We start from the raw sequence: 20953 nt of genomic DNA, 5'->3' as shown, positions 1-20953 counted from the left end.
AACATAATTATTAATATCATGTTTTTTGTAAAAACAGTTTTGTGATTTTTTATATTAATTGATTTTTTTTCTTATTTTATGCATAATATTATTAAAATAAAATGAATATTTTACAAAATATTTCATAGTTTTTTCATAGTTTTTTTTTTGCATAACAGGAAATATTTCATACAAATTATAAAGTGTTTTGTAAAATATTCATTTTTTATTATTTTATTTTAATAATATTATGCACAAAATAAGAGAAAGGATCAATTGGTATAAAAAAACCACATAACTGTTTTACAAAAAACAATATTATGTAATATTTATATGCACAAAACATCATGGTTTTTTTCTTGTTAGAACACTTACGTGGTTTTCTTATACCAATTGATTCTTTCTCTTTAGTATTGTGTAATAAATATTATGTCATAAATAATTATGTTTCTCATATAAATAATATTAAAAGATAAGTATGTATTTTCTTCATATCATTACCTGGATTTATATTTCTTTTTTTCTTTCCTTTCCCGCCCCTCTCTCCTTCTCTCTCTCGCTCTCTATTTATCAATCTATTTCCGTCTTTTTCTTGTTTATTTTTCGATTACAAATATATAATCCTAGAATTTACACACATACACACACACACACACATATGTTATATAAATTGTTAAGAAATAGTTAAGTATCATAATTGGATTATATAAATTACAACTTACTTGATCGACTCTTTTCACCAAATTTGACAGCTGTCAAAATTCAATCGCAATGACAGCTTAAACTGTCAAACCACGACTCTCGCACACGAAGCGAGTCAAGCGCGAGACAGCCAATCGCGATCGGAATAAAGCGGCAACAATGCAATCGCGATTAGCAGGCAACTTTAGGGTTACATGGCTATTTTATAAGAGGACTAGAACAACACAGGCGCGCGCTACGCGCGCGCTATTTAGTTTTTTACTTTTTAAAAATAACAATTGCAATAATAATTATATAAATAAATAATTATATACAAAAAGAAAGGAAAAAGGAAGAGAGAGAGAGAGAGAGAGAGAGAGAGAGAGAGAGAGAGAGAAAGCATACTTACATACATTAATTTATTATCTAATTTTCTTTCTTTAAAAATATTATACACATAAGAAAGAAAAAAAGAAATACAATATACACAATATACATAAATCTTCTTTAAAGTAATATGATATTGACACTGAAATGTAACGAAATATTGTCAGCTCTGACTCTTCTTCTTGTTTTTTTTTCTTTAATTAGCTCTCTCTCTCTCTCTCTCTCTCTCTCTCTCTCTCTCTCTCTCTCTCTCTCTCTCTCTCTCTCCGTCTCTCCCAGTCTCTCCCAGTCTCTCTCGGTCTCTCCCGGTCTCTCCCCGTCTCTGCCGGTCTCTCCCCGTCTCTCTCGGTCTCTCCCAGTCTCTCCCCGTCTCTCCCCGTCTCTCCCCGTCTCTCCCCGTCTCTCCCCGTCTCTCCCGGTCTCTTCCGGTCTCTTTCAGTCTCTCCCGGTCTCTCCCCGTCTCTCCCGGTCTCTTTCAGTCTCTCCCGGTCTCTCCCCGTCTCTCCCCGTCTCTCCCGGTCTCTCCCCGTCTCTCCCTGTCTCTTCCCGTCTCTCCCGGTCTCTCCCCGTCTCTCCCGATCTTTCCCCGTCTCACCCCGTCTCTCCCCGTCTCTTCCGGTATAGATAACCATTTATACAAATTTGACAGCTGTCAAAATTCAATCGCAATGATTACTCTCGCAACACGAAGTAAGCGCAACGAGAGAACCAATCGGCATCGCGGAAAAGCGACAACAATACTTCGAGAGATGCGAGTATCGATGCCATGCCCTTTTTTAGAAAGGATTATTAATTGATATAAAATATACAGTGTAAATACATATGTGTATATTATACACATATGTATATGCTGAAAATTAAGACAAAAAATAGTGATTGTGCAATTTAATTCTTTCTATATCAATAATAAAGATTAAAAATTATAGATTTTCTACTTGTACTGTACCACATGGATTTGCGACTTTCCACGCGTAGCGAGGTCCACTTACCGTCTTTATTACCCTCTTCAATATTTTAATTTTTTGAGGTAGTTTAAGTAAGCATTAAAATTAACTAATAAAACTTAATTTGTGTTGCATGGGTTAAATGAAGTTTAGAACATTTAATGTTGTTTTTCTAAAAAATTATTGTCTTTATGGCAAAAATCAATAAGACATAAAATATGTACTTCGATGAGATCTACAACTTTTATCTGATGTATTTTTAAAAATTGCCATTATTTAAGGAAATAAATGGAAAAAACCATGATTTTTATGGTTTTTTCATAGTTTCCATCAAATTTGCATCAATTTTCACTATCAGTTTTGTAATTAACGCGTCAAAATGACAAAATATATAAGTATATACAGTTTCAAGAAAATAAAAGGTATGGGTTTTTCGGAAGTTTATCCAAAGTAACTAAAATAATAAAATAACATTTTATATAAAGATCTCACTAATACTCATTTATGTTTACAGTACATTTATATGTATTATGCACTGCTTCAAGGTATGTGTTTGAAGTTGTTATATACGAATGCGTTTCTATAATATAATATTTATTTGTAAATTTTATATTGCGTTTTATTATTATAAAATTTATTAAAATAATTTTATTATCTCATAAACTTTGTACTCGACTTTCTTTTTACTTTATGATTTTTATATAATTAAAAAAATTCGTAAAAAATTGTTCTTTTCTTTTTTCAAACTGTATTTTTAATCTTCTTTATTGTCTGAACTGATATAAACTTAACTACAAAATTATAAATTACTTGAACCAAAATATTCAAACTGGTTTAATATTACTCATATTTTTTATTTTGATTTATTCAAACGGTTTGATCATATAATCTGAGCCTTAAAACTTAGTTTAAAAAATTTTTACACAAAAAAAGCAAGAATCAAATTAACTCACATATTTATATGAACGCATTCATTGTTTTATATATACGCAACAATATATAATCTTCTTAGAAAAATTTGAAAATCTTGAATTTCAACAATATTATAGTCTTATTTCAATACTATAATTGTTATTCCAAAAATATAATATTATTTTAATAATTTTATTCTAAAAAATTATATTCTTTGATTTAAACATACAGCATTTTCTATCCAACATTTTTTAATTTTTATTCAAAAAAAAATTATTCTTAAATAATAAGAATATAATTTTTTTGATATACTAAAAGTACATAAAATCTTAAAATAAATCTTCATTAAAGTAAATTTTTTTGATTTAACGTAATATAATCTTATTTTAAGATTTTTATTTAGAAACTAAAGGTACTGTCAAAATAACAATATCCTTTTTTTGTGTGAGGTCTTCTAATTTGTAATTACAATATAACTTGAAAAATATTAAAATTTAAAAAGATAGTAATATATCTAATAAAAGAGAAATTTGTATCATAGGATTCAAACTCGAAATTGATACATTTATAGGCGTACACAGAAAAAAAATGATATTGTTATTTTGACAATACCTTTAGTTTCAAAATGAAAATCTTGAAATAAAGTTATATTACGTTGAATTAAAAAAATTTACTTAAATGAAGGTTTATTTTAAGATTTTATATAGTTCATCAAGAAAATTATATTTTTATTATTTAAGAATAATTTTTTTGAATGTAAATAAAAAAATGTTGGATAGAAAATACTGTATGTTTAAATCAAAGATTATAATTTTTTAAGAATAAAATTATCAAAATAATAATATTATATTTTGTAATAACAATTATAGTATTGAAATAAGGCTATAATATTGTTGAAATTAAAGATTTTCAAATTCTTCTAAGAAAATTATATATTGTTACGTATAAATGAAACAATGAATGCGTTCCCATGAAAAAATTATTTAGATATAATTGTATATGACGTCATATACAATTATATATAATTATATTCAAATTTATATAATTATATATGATTTATATATAGCAGCATATATAATTATATATAAATTATATATGGGCGCTATATATAATTTATAGAGCCTCCATTGTTTTTGTTCTTTAACATATGAAACTATATATGACTTTATATGTCTATATATATATATATATATATATATATATATATATATATATCTATATGTATATGATTACTCAACTTCAATAGATACAACCAGGTATGACCAGATATTATTATATATAATCATATAAAACATTTGCAGTTCTTCAGATATAACCTGGCAAGAACAATGGAGTATATATATATATAAATATATATAATTATATATGCTGGTATATATAAATCATATATAATTATATATAATTGTATATGACGTCATATATAATTATATCTAAATCATTTTTTCATGGGTTCATATGAATATATAAGTGTTAATTTGACACTTGCTTTTTTCTGTGTACAATTCAGTATAAACTTCAAATAGAACAGAATTAAAACGGTATTAACAATAGACGTTACTTAAAAATTCCCTAAAATTAAATTTTATGATAATTGTCAGATTATTAATCCTCTGACTGCACACTGGGTTAGCCACACCCAGGCCGATTTTCAAACCTGCACCATTTTATAACGAGCAGTAGTGGGGAGATGGAACATGGGAAAGAAAAAGTTAGGTGTCCCTTTTATCTTATGCGTGCTTGATCCAGTCATTACTCGCTTAGTGCTTGCAACAGCGTGAATGGAAGTTCGATTCTAGGTGTGGTACACCCAGTGTGCAGCGAACGTTACAAAATTGTGCAGAGCGGAAATTTGAAATGTAAGTAAAAGTAATTGCATTCAACTATAAATTACTTTTCTTTAAATAAACCAAGTAAAAGAACATTAGTGAAGTATATTTTCGTGTATGACAAATTAATTTTTGTACACGGAAAAAAAATTACTCTCAAATTGAAACTTATGTATTTAAATTAACGCGATTCTTGTTTCATATGTAAGCAACAATATATAATTTTCTTAAAAGAATTTGAAAATCTTGAATTTCAAAATATTATAATCTTATTTCAATACTATAAGTATTATTTTAAAAATATGATATAATTGTTTTGATAATTTTAGTCTAAAAAAATTATAATCTTCGATTTAAACATATAGTATCTTTATCCGATTTTTTTTCTTCTGCATTCAAGAAAATTATTCTTAAGTAACAAGAATATTATTTTCTTGGTTAAACTATATAAAATTTTGAAATAAATCTTCGTTCAAGTAAATCTTTTTGATTTAACAAAAATATTCCCTTATTTTCTGTGTATGTTTCTAGAGAAGTGAATACACGGAAGAGTGGATAGTTGAACTTTTATTTTTTTATATTTGAGTTAAATAAACAATAAATAATAATGAAAACAATAATTGTTGTCGTTTTATTCACAAATATTTCGATGATTTCGATTTTACGGTATTAACTGTCAGATCGAAAAATAGTGAATATTCATATCTTAAAAAAAAAATACTTTTTGGTACAAATCAAAAAATTGATAATAGATTCTTAAAATATAACTTTTCAGCTTTCCAATTACCATATTTTGAAGTATTTTTTTCTTTTTTTCTACAAAATGCAGCCGTTTGAAAAAAACAATTTTTTATGCAAAATTTTTTTATTTATTGTCTGTCTATTGAATATATCTCTTTCTAGTTTATACATACGACTTTCTAACCTATTTTATCACAATTCTGAGAAATTTTCCTTAGGATTAAAAAAAAAAAGAATTAAAATTCGTCGATTTTTGCTCGAAATACAATTGTCAAAGTTTCCCGGGTGTCGTACACCCATGTGTGCAGTGAACGTAACTTTTTGATAGTGTGTCAGAGGGTTAATATTATCTTGAAATTCTCTCCGCTGTGTTGAATCTCTTATTTTGTATTTTTTACTTTTGATTTGAATAAAAAGCATTATCAAATTAGGCCAAATAAAAAATCAAACAAGTAAATAACAAACAAGCAAAATAAAATCGATTCCAAAAGGAATCATGCGTCCACAAAGGATTAAGGATAATATTTTCGGATCGTTGCGTCACCATTTTACCGTCATAATTTTCCGTGATGCGACTTTACGTGAATACGAAGCTGCTAATCTTGCACGCGTGCACCCTTTTGATCGAAAATGCAAACGCTGGCTGCCGATAATCCTTTGCGCATGCGTGCATGAAATACTGACACTGACAAATTACGGACTTTAGAACTTGTTAATCTTGATTATCACCCTCGTCACACACACTGTGCCGATGCGCGCGATGAAAAATTGTGGAGCTGGGCGACCACGCGAACAGACGAGGGCGGTCGACAAAGTTGTCAAGTACATATATATATATATATATATATATATATATATATTGCGTGTTTTCGAAAGTTTGTTCTAGAGCCGTGACGGTAAACTGCGGACTGCCGGAATCACCGGATTTAATGCACAGCATCCACCCGGAAGTTGACATAACGCGGACGAACTTGAGCCGACTAGTCGCTAAAGGGAAAGAATTAATTAACTGACTTTACAAACTTTTCTTAGCGCTACTTTGAAGCGATATTTTGAAGATTATTGTCAAGAATGTAACAAATAGGAATAAGTTACCAATTCTATGTTTTATTTTGACATTATATCGACAACTACTTTATTCCACTCAAGAAATAATTGAGACTGTACTTTAGTTTTTTTACATAATATTAGACCTTGATCAAATTTTGAGATTTGAATTTTTTTAAATTATGTACGTAAATTTTTACTGTTCAGTTTTCCTTAAATAATTTTTTAAAGTAGAACATTTTTTATTCTATATGAAAGAGAACTTTAAGTAATTCAATTACAGATAAAACATAAGAATTAATAAAATGTATATTTAAGAAAAAATAATTTAAACAATTTTGGAATTAACTCGTACAGCATCAAAACTTTTCAGAGGAATTGAAAAGTGAAATGTTTCATGAAAGTTGCGAAATATATCTGCAACATTTCTAAGACAAGAAAAGTAAATCGTCCGCAATTTTTTAACTTAAATTTTTATAGAATATTTGTTAAAAAGTTGCTAATAAGAAAAACTACAATCTGAAACATTACTAAACAATTATTGAAATGACTAAAAATCTTTTTGAAATATTATATTACTAAATATAATCCACTGAATAAATCATTTCTGAGGTACTTTAACTTATTTCTTAATAAATGACTAAACTTAAAGTACTTCAGACATGTAATTTATAACTATAGACTTGTAATTATAAACTATAGAGAATTGCAAATACTAAAAATATACAATCAATATTATAAATAAAGTACCTATTGTTTTTATTTGATATTTGCAATCTAATTAATAAATGTAAATAATATTGAAAATATGTTTAATAAGAAATGGTTGTACATAAAATGATATTTATTTGTGTAACATTGAGTATCTTGATGTATTTTGTATTATTTAAAATGAAAATTTGATATTCACATTTGGATAACATTTATTAATTTTTTTTTTTTTTGGAAACTTCGAAATTAACTTTATTGAAAAAAAAAAGAAAATGTAAAGTTAAATCATAAAGAAATGCTATTTATTATTCAGTAACTAAAATGTGTACTGCTATACTGCTTAATCCACTTACTTTAGTAACTTCGGTGTATGTATTGCACATATCAAGAACATAATCTATTAAGTAGTCAAATTTAATTTATGAAATATTATTTAAGTCTTTTACTCTCTACAATAATCATTTTACGTAGGTAATACATGATCGCGTTACTTATTATTATATTTTGCGAAATTGCTTTAATTCATTAAGGTTAATGTTAACAGTACGGAACTAAAACAAAATATATTTTTAATATAACATAACAGCATATAGCAAAGTGTTTGGAACAAGTTATATTTATTTTTTCTATTTTTTTTTATTTCTGTGGCGTAAATCTCCGCGCAACATAAACCAGAATTATCCATTGGATTATTGCCATCCTAATTATACGTCTAATTATACGAAATATATATGTATAATTGTATTTTGGATGCTTCAGTACTATTGCAAATCATACTCAGTAGAATAACAAGTTACAATAATATCAAAATAACAAAAATAAGCCGTGATTGTTTTTAAAAAATGATTTTTAATTATTTTGGGACCATTTTATTTGATGATTTTTATTGTGACTTTTTGTTCTGTTTCTGAATGTTTCTAAATTATCTACATGTGATAGATTTTAGAAACATTTTGTTGCAGTATTTCATATAACATTTTGCAGTATCTTTTCAGAATTGTTGTGTATAAAATATTAAAGGTTGAATCTTTTCTGAAAATTTTTTGCAACTTTGCGGTGCTGTATGGGAAAATGAAGTTCCATATTATTTATGTTAAAAGTGTTGGAAAGATTTAGAAGATTATAAGTGTGTATATCATATAATACGATAATATGATTTTTTTATATTGTTATAAAATCAATTACATATTATAAGTTTGAAATTTAAATTAAACAATTGTGCAATTATCAATGTATTATCTGTCCAAAATATGCCAAGTGCATGCGTTAGGCGTACATACAATTTTCTGTACCACAATTCCATCGTCGGACTCGGATTCAAATTGCAGCCAAATGTAAGCGACTCTCGCAGAGAATAATCTTGTATATTCGGTCTACGTAACCGGCGCATATAATTAATCGCGATAATCCTGGCGTGATACAGTGCAGCCTAACGATATTATCCTCCGACGTTGCGCCGCTGACCTTGTTTATAACATCGAAATTAGTTATACTCAACATTCACGAGAGAGATCGTGTTTCCGGCTACAAGTTGTGAGGAACATTTCCCAGCGGATTTCAGTGTATCGTCGCGTATGCAGCGCGTTGTGCGCATTTAACCTTGGAGCGACGCGTTGGGAATGAAAGCAGGTGGTAGAAAAATTCGATATTTATAAACGCCATTGGAAAAAAAGGAGAGAAAAACATGTTACTTTTCCGGTGAGATTTTTGTCGGTTGCGCATCTACGCACAATACTTTGGTTTTCACAATTTCCACGCTATCACTGTTTTTCCTTTCTCCGACTCGGTATTTTTTCCTTTTGCTCCAGTCCTACATTTTTTTGCAATTTTAGTTGTGAAATATCGTGGAAAATATGTCGCGCTGGATTTATTTGCTGTCGAAGCAGCGAGTTGATGCGATCATGCTCCGTTGTTCGTTTTTGGTGATTACTACCTTTTTTTGCGTTTTGGTGAAAAACACAAAATCCACACTAGATCGCTTCGATCTACTAGACATGTCTCGCAAAATAAAAGTGGCGGTTACACCGCTGTTTGCTTGATTGATACTTTTTTGGCATTTTACTGAGGAACAAAATTCGCGTTGTATCGTTTCGATCCACAGTGGACAGATAAAAATATAGCGGTGCGGGGCGCAGAGATTTTCGTTTCACGAAGGGTTCGTCTTTTTTAACAACTTAATGCCCTTTCCGAATGACTGATTCAATTAAGCGTCAAATGTATTACGAATAATTCCGAGAGAGAAATTTATGATCGAATTAAATTTTTTTACCTGTCAACGAGCGACAAATGGAAATAGGTGGCGTATCTGGCAGTCAACGTGCAACGATGCCGCGGGTTTAAATACTTGTTTCATTTACCTCTCTGTCCTCCATTAATTCATTATTTAGCAATAGGCGTCCCCGGTGGCTATGTATCGCGCGCATTTTCGACGGAAATAATCTCGTACTGCGAAAAGCACTCAACAAACGCATTATTCAGCGCTGTTGAATGAAGAGGTCTCGCTGATGTGTGAAAATCCGTTTCAATCGTCGTTTCCCTAATATTAAGGAACACATTTTAGTGACTGACTGCTTCGAAAAGACACTGATCGCTCGACGACATCAAATAACTTTTGACGGTATTATCTCTGTAACTACGTCGTCTGAAATATTGTTTAATCACTAAGCTACTATAATAAATGGTTTAAGCAATCATTTATTGCTCCGAATGTAATTATTTTCCCATCGTATTTTAAAAACTGAGGAAGGTCACCAATACTAACATACAATTTTAGTTTTAAATAATATTTTTTAAACAAAAGTTAAAAATAACATTTAAACAAATGTAAATTAGAAAACATCTTTTGTTAGATGCAGCAATTTTTATAATAATATTTCGTATTTTGTAATAATTAATATTTTTGTATATTATCAAGAGTCACAGTAGTAGTGCCTCGCGCCAAGTATATGCGCGCGAGGCACTGCCGTGCCTTTTTTACGCGAAACACCGTCTGCGAGATTCCGTAGTTATCGGATTCTCAATAACGGTTGAATCAATTGATTTTTAAATAGGCTTAATGAATAGCTTGAATCTAATTTGTGTAATAAAAGTGTTTTTAATTAATGTACAATAATACAACTAAAGATATCCATCTGAAAAATTAGACTTTAAAACTGGCATAGCAGGCAGTAATGGCAGAATTCAAACACAGTGATGGAATTAACAAAAAATAAATTAATAAACTAAATAATAATAAAATATTTCTATGCAGTAAATAATACAGTTTATAAAACAAAAAGACCAGAATTAAAGAAGTAAACATAATTTAAAGATTGAAAAATAAACAACTTATAAAAAAAGCAATTTTTTTGAAAATTTTAGTAACAATTTATTTAAAATTAAATTATATTATGAAAGAAATAGATATACATCATAATTTGTTCTCAGTAATAAAAAAATGCATCGATTCACGATGATTTGATACCGTATTATGAGAATGATACAAAAGAAAAAAATATACAGGGTGTTTGGTAAAGATTTATGCAATTTTTATAAGCAGGTAGAGCGCATTAAGCTGAACATAAAATCCTCATCGTTTTTCCATTTTCACAATAGTTAACGAGTTATAGACTTGTAAAATTTTCTGTATTAGCCCAGCCTACCGGCAAATGCAAGCACGCCGAGCGCCCGACCGCGGCGGCCGCCCCTCCCTAGCGCTTGAACCTTGAGATTGCTAGGCGCGCGGGGGGAGTTGTTACAACAAGCGGCAGTGGCTACGCACAATGTGTACGTGTACATACATGTGTACAAAAAAATATCAGTTCTAATGCTTAAAGAAACAATTACTAAATTTATTTTTTTTTAATAATGATTATTTTTAATAAAAATTTTTTTTTGGTGATAGTCTTAAATGTCGTAAACTGTCATAAATTTTAAAAGAAGCTATTATCATGTGCTCAAAAACAAATTTATCCTTCTTTAAACAACATTAGAAAATTTTATCGATTAAAATGGAAATAACAACCAAATAAAATGTTTGTTTCAACTTTATATTCTTAATTAAAAATTAAATAACGAGGATATTTATATTTTTAATAAAATTAATCCTTGTGATAGACTTATAATACACGGATAAAATTTTATGGTAAAAATTACTCTGGTAAGTAATAAGCGTGACAAGGAGAAATTATGAAAATTTTTATTACGTTTTTCATCAAATTACGATAATATTTACATTACTTATATGATATAATTCTCTGAAATTTCTTCTTACAGTTCGTGGTTACTATCATAAATAATAAATCATACATAATTTTACTATAAAATTTTCTCCGTGTAGATTTACGAATATATGAATTTATTAAATGTTTGAAAACTTATAAACAATATTTATTTAATTCAAGAAAATTTAATATGTATGTGTGTGTGTGTGTGTGTGTGTGCGTGCGTGCGTGCGTGCGTGCGTGCGTGCGTGCGTGCGTGCGTGCGTGCGTGCGTGCGTGCGTGCGTGTGTGTGTGTGTGTGTGTGTGTGTGTGTGTGTGTGTGTGTGTGTGTGTGTGTGTGTGTGTGTGTGTGGTGTATGTACGTACATACGCGAGAAAAGAATAATCACTTTGTGACAGGAAAATGAATAATCATTCCTTAGTTCGCGATTTTATATCACTATTATTATTCATGCTGATTACTATACAATACACGCACACGTAGAAAAATATGATTCTAGTTTTAAGAAAATCAATTATTCATTTTTAATTTTATTCTTTTTTAATAATTATCTTATTTTTAATGGTTGAAAAGAATATCATATTGATAATAAACACCTCACTTTACACAAAACAAATAATGTTTAACATTTTCGTGTATGTATCACACACACACACACACACACACACACACACACACACACCAAATACACACACATTACATACCAAAATTTTCTTGAATTAAATAAATATTGTTTATAAGTTTTCAAACATTTAATAAATTCATATATTTGTAAATCTACACGGAGAAAATTTTATAGTAAAATTATGTATGATTTATTATTTATGATAGTAACCACGAACTGTAAGAAGAAATTTCAAAGAATTATATCATATAAGTAGTGTAAATATTATCGTAATTTGATGAAGAACATAATAAAAATTTTCATAATTCCTCCTTAGCACGCGTTTACTACTTACCATAGTAATTTTTACCACAAAGTTTTTTCCGTGTATTATAAGTCTATCACAAGGATTAATTTTATTAAAAATATAAATATCCTTGTTATTTAATTTTTAATTAAGAATATAAAGTTGAAACAAACATTTTATTTGGTTGTTATTTCCATTTTAATCGATAAAATTTTCTAATGTTGTTTAAAGAAGGATAAATTTGTTTTTGAGCACATGATAATAGCTTCTTTTAAAATTTATGACAGTTTACGACATTTAAGACTATCACCAAAAAAAATTTTTTATTAAAAATAATCATTATTTATTAAAAAAAATAAATTTAGTAATTGCTTCTTTAAGCATTAGAACTGATATTTTTTTGTACACATGTATGTACACGTACACATTGTGCGTAGCCATTGCCGCTTGTTGTAACAACTCCCCCCGCGCGCCTAGCAATCACAAGGTTCAAGCGCTAGGGAGGGGCGGCCGCCGCGGTCGGGCGCTCGGCGTGCTTGCATTTGCCGGTAGGCCGGGCTAATACAGACAATTTTACAAGTCTATAACTTGTTAACTATTGTGAAAATGGAAAAACGATGAGGACTTTATGTTCAACTTAATGCGCTCTACCTGCTTATAAAAATTGCATAAATCTTTACCAAACACCCTGTATATATCTGTGAGAGAGAGAGAGAGAGAGAGAGAGAGAGAGAGAGAGAGGGGGGGAGAGTGAGAGAGCGTGAGAGATAAAAAAGAGGATTAAATAAGAAAGTAAAGTGTGTAAGAGTAATATTGAACAATATGAAAATAATATAATTAATATAATTAATAATATAATTAATAATTTAGAGAGAGAGAGAGGGAGAGTGAAGGAGCGTGAGAGAGAGAAGGGCATTAAATATGATAAAGTGTGTGAGAGTAATATTACAGAAGAAGAATAAGTGCAATGTTCAATATAAAAATGCTAAGTGGCGCGCGCGAAGCATGCGCAATGTTGTGTTCTAGTCCTCTTTTAAAACAGCCATGTAACCCTAAAGTTGCTTGTTAATCGTGATTGTATTGTTACCGCTTTATTCCGATCGCGATTGGCTGTCTCGCTTGACTCGCTTCGTTCGTGTGTGAAGTTTGACAGTTTATAGTTGACAGTTTGACAGTTGAACGAGAGACGGAAAGATACAAATATACGCGAACTCAGTACGCGCGCTTATACTCAAACGTAAATGTCCGATCAAAACACTGATACAGCGTTTAACGTTGTTCAAGACGCATTAGAAAAAATATTTGATAACGCGTTTTGACTTTTGGATAGTCGAGCAAATTCGCCAAATATCACGACTGAACGCGCATTCCTGATACAGGGACCAGACTTTAATCTAATAGCTAACGACAATATGGACACACGTTCACCAACGCGGACAGACGTAGCGGGACCGTCGACACGCTCCCTACCAAATGCGTCGCCTCGCGTAATCCGGGAAGAACCGGAAGAGGAAGCACAAAAGCTCCGTAATAATTCAAGTGAACAAAGCGGAAGTTCACCGGCAGCGCCACAAATTCATAGACGACCCCCGATATACCCCATGGAGAGTATGATGCTCCATGATTTGCTATTCGAAATTCGCGAGCTTCCAGCTTGGAAACCGAAACGAAGCGCAGCCGCCGCCGCGAGAAACGGCCAGGAATACGCAACAACCTACTAATCACGCGTTAGATCTGTCGTATGAGCGCTCACCCCGATGTACGACATCAGCACGGGACCAACACTTACCATTTAAGTTTGAAAGAAGCGCGAAATATGATCCCCGAAATTAATGGGACTTCGAGGGACCAAGTACGAGAATTTTTGAACGCAAGCTCCTATGCAATGAAAAACATATATCCGTTGGACGAATTCATACTCCTCGACGCGATACTATGTACCAAATTCAAAGGCAAAGCGATGATGGATTTCCACACTCGCGGTATAGAAAACTATGACCAGTTAAAAAGGGAATTAGAAAATGAATATATGGGCAAGCGCAGCACCGCTCATTTGCAGCCCAAATTTAACTCCCTGAAACAGAAGGCAAACGAAACCGCCCAAGAATTTGGACGAAGAGTAGACAACTTGGCCATAGAGTTATACGAGTCCATGGGGGAAGGTAAAAACCATACAATAAAACAGCAGTGGGCGATACTTGAAAGCATCAAGGAACAAGCCCTTTACAACTACCAAATAGGGCTACACGAAGAAATAAAACTATTAGTTTGAGCCCAACGATATAACACGCTTCAAGAAGCAATCGCAGGAGCTAGTGCGAAAGAAAAAGTTAAAGGAGCAAGCACGCGCCTCAACGGCAACAAGCGGGATATGCCAAATGCCCAACGCAATAATCGTGCTCCGACTATCCGTTGCGGCAAGTGCGGAAAGATTGGACACGACGGAAGAGACTGTCGAAGCAGCAGATACGTCAACCGGTTTGAATTACCCCGACCGGAAGGGCGGCCACGAGTAAATACAGCAGTACAACAATACAGTTACTGCAAGAAAACGGGCCATAGCCGAAATAAGTGTTGGACCCTGCATGGACGACCTCAGCAAAAAGACGAGGATCGCCCGGTAGCAAAGCCAAAAAAGAAAATAGAAAAACACGCTAAACGTACAAGTAAGGCCGTCAAAACGTCAAAATGATAAAATACGCCAATACGGCAAGTAGCGATGAGAGCTCGGACAATGACTCGAGCACGACGGGCACCGCCGCCACGTATCAAGTTACGCATCTAAAGCGAGACGCACACAAAGACAGCGGACTTGACTTAGTCACGCTTCCAATACAAGAGACCAAATCAGGAAAAATCGACATGTTATTCGATTCCGGAGCCACACTCTCGTTGATAAAAGTAAAAAATTTAAAAGGCAACACCAAAATACGCCATGAAAGAATAGCCCTCGTCGGGATAACAGGCTATAAGGTCTACACCATAGGAAAAATACAGGCGACAATAGAGCTAGACAAGCATAAGATAAAGCATCCGATGTACGTAGTAAAGGATGATTTTCCGCTAGAATATGATGGCATCCTAGAATTAAACTTCCTATGAAAGCAACAAGTAACGTGCGATTATAATCAGAAAAAGTTAACGATAACAGAGATGTTACTCTGAAACTCAAATCAAATCAACAAACCGTGTTAAAATCTCGCAGCAAAACAATGGTGAGGGCCGTGACTAACCGAAATAAACGAAACACCCTCCCGCACTCACACCCAACCGATGCAGTAGCAATCGGTTTATTACACCGAGCACACACGGGTTTTATAAGTGGATACTAACGCACTTATTAACCAGCTACTATATTTGTACACGCAATTTAATTGCAAAGAGTGCAGGCAATCGATTAGGCAGTCTATTTCTATCAAAACTTCATAATACTCGTTGAGGGCCAACTCGAACACACGGTAGATGCGGAGATTACGCAAAGCACACGCCGCAGATGCGGTGGGGGCAGCGAGACGAGGCACAGAGATAAGCGGCCGGCGGAAGCAGCGCGTTCGCAGGAGGGACGGCAATGGAGACGGCAAGACAAAAAGAATAATCCAGAAGTCCACACGTCCAAACCAGAAAACGACCAAAACCACCAGCTGAAGACCAAGTAGAAGGAAAGCCCTTGACCGTAAGACTGCAAAGAGAAAACCCCGAGGGGCAGCAACCAGCAGTAACAAGCATAGAAATACGGAGCAAGAAAAGCATGTCTACATACAGTACTCACTTCAGAAAAGGAGAAAGAGAGAGATAAGACAAGACGAAATATTAAGGTAAAGGATTAAAAGGAAAGAAGCGAAGGATACAGTTTTATTGGTGACCCATATACATAGTACGGACTGCATGGAAAAAGTAAAGAAAAAAGGGTTGTGGTCTCCTTTGGATTATGGATCGGGACTTGAAAGTAGCTCACAATAGTACAAGAAGAGAAAATTCAGGAGGTACACGAGAAGAATGTAAGATATAGGAAGAAGTGAAGATGGAAAGAAGATTCGAGGACACAAGGGTGACAGGAGAGATGGAAGAATAAGGAGTAACAAGAATAACAAATTTAATATGACGAAAAGAGCAAGACTGGGAAGAGGCTGTGCAATGGGTTCATCGTCTTTCAGAGAGTAGATAGTAGATAGTGGAACAGTGGGACAAGTTAGGTGCACGTAGAATAGAGGGATAGGAATTATAAATAGAGTAGGAGAGGATAGAATTATCAATGTATGTAGGGAATGGAAGAGGTAGAGCGGTTTAATTATCTTATTGTTATGTTATTGATATATTAGAATATTGGAAGTGTGTAGCGAGAAAAATGATTTAAATAAGATTATATTGTATTTTATGTAGGATTCTCTTCTTGGCAATGGATGCTGAAGAGAAAAAAAATTTGTTGTATAAAAAGGATTCTTACAATTATAGGGTAAGATTAGATAAAATACATTACATTAGGTTTATAGGTATATAGGTTTATTTGATAGTGAGAAGCTATGCGACTGAAGATTAGGATAGAAGGATAGTTAAATGATGGGAGGAATACATGTAAAAATATAGAAGGTATAATATATAAGAAATAAGATATAGAAAAAGGTAAGGTGTCTGAAAAATAGAGGAACTGAATGTAAATAAACAGGTAAATGTCAAGAGAAGTAATGATTAAGAAATTAGGAGTTTTGGTTAAACCAGTATAAGATAAGGTGTGGATGAATGTAAGGTTAAGATCTCGAATGTAAACCAAGTCCCTTCTTGGCATTGTATATGCTTGAAGTAATTAAGATTCATTTCATTTCATTATGTATCGATATCAGTATTTAAAAAAATGTTATTAACTTGCGACAAACTGTTAGAAATTCAAAAGTTTGTTTGAATTTGATATTGTACACAATTTTAACTTTCTTGGTGTAATCAATAATATTTTCCCAGAAGATTAATTGTTATTACATTTATTTAATTCATACGATAAATCTCTACGGCAGTAAAAATATGTATGAATCAATTAAAATAATTCTTTAATCTTCACTAATTTTAAAGCAATACGTCTGTTTTGATTTATTTTATATTATTTTCTTTTATTTTTATAGTAAATTTCTTTTTTCTTTGAATTTTTTTATAATATTTAAGAAAAAAATTTCGATACAGTTTAATTAATGTATAGCAAGATTAAATAAGTAATTGGTATATATGTTATTTTATCAACAAATTCAATCTCAATTATAAAAATGTTTTCATTGGCTGTTAAAGAAACCGTTAAAACCAATTGTGTATAACAATATCGGATACAAATAAATTTTTTAATTTCCAAGTTTTTTTGCAAAATCAAAAATATTTTTTATAAGATAAGAAATACTGATACTGATACATAGTACATACATATTAAAGTTTTAATAAAAATGTTCTGATTTGTTCTCTTATAACAAATTTATTATAAATGAACAGAATTAGTTTCTTAATGAAACTTTTACAGCATATTTGTTCAATATATTGAACAAAGATGTTATTGTTAAAAGCATTTAAAAGGTGCTTTGTCACTATCACCCTTGAGCGTGCAAAATTCTAGCCGTCATTTGTGATTTTTAAACTCTTCCCATTTAAAAATTATTATAGCGACATTTTTATATTAGAATTTTCTTCTTAAAAAAAATGTCATAAAGAATTTGGTATTAAAAAATCTCGCGCCAGTTCAAAAATATCTTGAATGTATACAGGGTGTTTCGAAACATGTGGGTCAACGCTCGTAAAGAAGTAGAAGGGATCAAGATGGACACAAAAAATTTTAACCATTTTGCGATATTTGCAAAAAATTGTTATTCATTAAATATTAAACTCATACTAATAAGAGCGCGCAGAGAGTAGTTAGGTAAGAGTAAAAAATTTTTGCAAATTTTGTAAAATGGCAGAAGACTTTTTTGTTCATCTCGATCCTTACTACCTTTTTATAAGCGTTGACCCACATGTTTCGGATACCCTGTATACACACACACACACGCGCGCGCGCGCGCGCGCGCACACACACACACACACACACACACACACACACACATATACATAATGTTACAAAAGCATCGGATTTGCTTAACACCATGCGATAGAGAATGAAAATCTAAGAAGAAATGTTTAATACTATTTTTCGATGCGGTAAATAGTTTCGCCTTAATTTATCATTGTAATAAGTTAATGAGCGCGGAGGTACAAAAGAAAGTCAGTGACGGAGAATGCGTGAAATTGACTCGGCTAATATTTATCGATAATTATTAGCATTAGAAGCATTTTTTAATTTTTAATAACAAGGAGTCAACTTCACACATTCTCCGTCACTGACTTTCTCTTGTACCTTCGCGTTTATTGACTTATTACAATGATGAATTAAGAGGATGCTAAAGCCGTGTGTTTTACCGACATTCTGTATTTATCACTTAATTTCGAATTGAATTTACAGAATTGATAATCCTTTTACACTTTTCAAGTACGTACACAAATGAACCCAGGGACGATTAGATAAAGACCAAAAATGCAAAAAATTTTTTAAAGTTTATTTGTTCATAAAAATATTTGCTTCAAAATACAAGTTATGTAGCTTATACGTACAAATGAATGGTGTTCCCGGGTTTGGAATAGATTGAGGAATAAGATTATAATCGTCAAATTACGATTACAAGCCGTACAAAAAAGATATTTTAAAAATAAAAGCGCTTAAATGAATAAAATTTTTGATCACATAAATATGTTTTTTACGGCTTGTAAACGTAATTTGACAAATATAGTCTTATTCCTTCTATTCCAAACTGCGAGACACCATTTATTTGTAAGTATAAGCTATATAACTTGTATTTTAAAGCAAATTTTTTCATGAACAAGGATAAATAATGACTCTGCATTATCGACCTCAATCAAGTTTGATGGGCAGTTTAGCATCCTCTTAAGGCAAAATTATTTACCGCATCAAAAAATAGTATTAGACATTTCTTTTTAGATTTTCATTCTCTGTCGCATGGTGCTAAGCAAATCCGATGCTTTAGAAACACCCTGTATATATACAGGGTGTCTCGCATAAGGTATGAAATACTTCGTAGAAAGATAGATGAGATCAAGATGAACATAAAAGTCCGCTATAGTTTTTTTATATCTCTAATGATAGTCGAGATATTGACTGCCGGCTCGAGCGGCTTAGCGCTACTTTCGGGGCGCTCTTATTTGTACAATTTAAAAAATTATTATTTTTGGAGATATCCAAAAACTATAGTAGACTTTTATGTTCACCTTAATCTCGTCTATCTTTTTATTAAGTACGTTACAATGTATGCAATACTTAATAAAAAGATAGACGAGATCAAGATGAACATAAAAGTCTACTATAGTTTTTGGATATCTCCAAAAATAATAATGTATGCCATACATTATACGAGACACCGTGTATATAGGGCGTTTTCTGTAAATGGAGACCTCTCTCTGCCCAGAATATACTTCAATTTTAAAAAAGTAGCAAGTGCGCAAATTATAGCTGAAAACGTCTATTTTTAAATGCCGTTTGGTATTTTTTGAAAAATTTAATACAAGGTACCAATATGGTGTCAAATTGGGACTATTTTCCCTCATTTATGAACAGAATATTTGAACAAAATATCAAGACACAATATATATCAAGTCTCAAAACAAAGTTGTTAGTACAATGGCTTTCACTGGTATCGCTGCAACGTTACTACCGAATGGAAAAACAACACATAAAACTTTAGATTGCCCGTGCCTCTTTTTGCTGACTCAACATCAAATATAAAAATTCAATCAAAAGAAGCTAAATGTTTGAAGAAAACAGATGTTTTTATTTGGGATGAAGCCAATGGCACCGCGATATGCTTTTGAAGTGATGGATCACCTTTTACAAGATTTAATGCAAAATAATATAAAATTTGGTGGTAAAATTGTTATTCTTGGTGGGTATTTCAGACATTATTGCCAGTACAACAAAACACTACACGGTCTGAAACTGTAAATTTGTCAATTAAATTTAGCTCATTATGGCAACATTTCATAATCTTTTCATTAACGGAAAATATGCTTATTTTACGACATGAACAAGAATTTACTAATTTCTTATTAGATTTGGGAAATGGTACTTTGAATGATCAATTTAATAATATTGAAGTTCCACTGAGATGTGTAGCAGATTTAAATGCAAATATAGTAAAAGATACATACGAAGAAATATTTAAACACCATCAGTATAGACTTACAGCAAAACGTGCTATACTTTCTGCACGAAATGTTGATGTGGAGGAACTAAACAAACAAGTTGTAAATTTACTTGACGAATCAACAGAAAGAGTGTATACAAGTATAGACACTACAGAAACTACTAACGATATTCATGATATTAATGAAGCTATTTTAACAGAATATTTGAATACTTTAAATCCAGCGACTCTTCCACCTCATGAACTTTGATTATGAAAATACACGGTTATCATGTTGATTAGAAATCTAAACATCAGCGAACGTTTATGTAATGGAACAAGATTGTTAATTTTAGAGTTAAGAAACAATTTGTTAAAATGCGAAATTTTAACTGGTGATAAAAAATGGGAA

Source organism: Monomorium pharaonis, chromosome 4 (assembly GCF_013373865.1).
Source record: "Monomorium pharaonis isolate MP-MQ-018 chromosome 4, ASM1337386v2, whole genome shotgun sequence".
In the NCBI taxonomy this organism is placed as follows: domain Eukaryota; kingdom Metazoa; phylum Arthropoda; class Insecta; order Hymenoptera; family Formicidae; genus Monomorium; species Monomorium pharaonis.
This window is presented reverse-complemented; position numbering follows the sequence as displayed.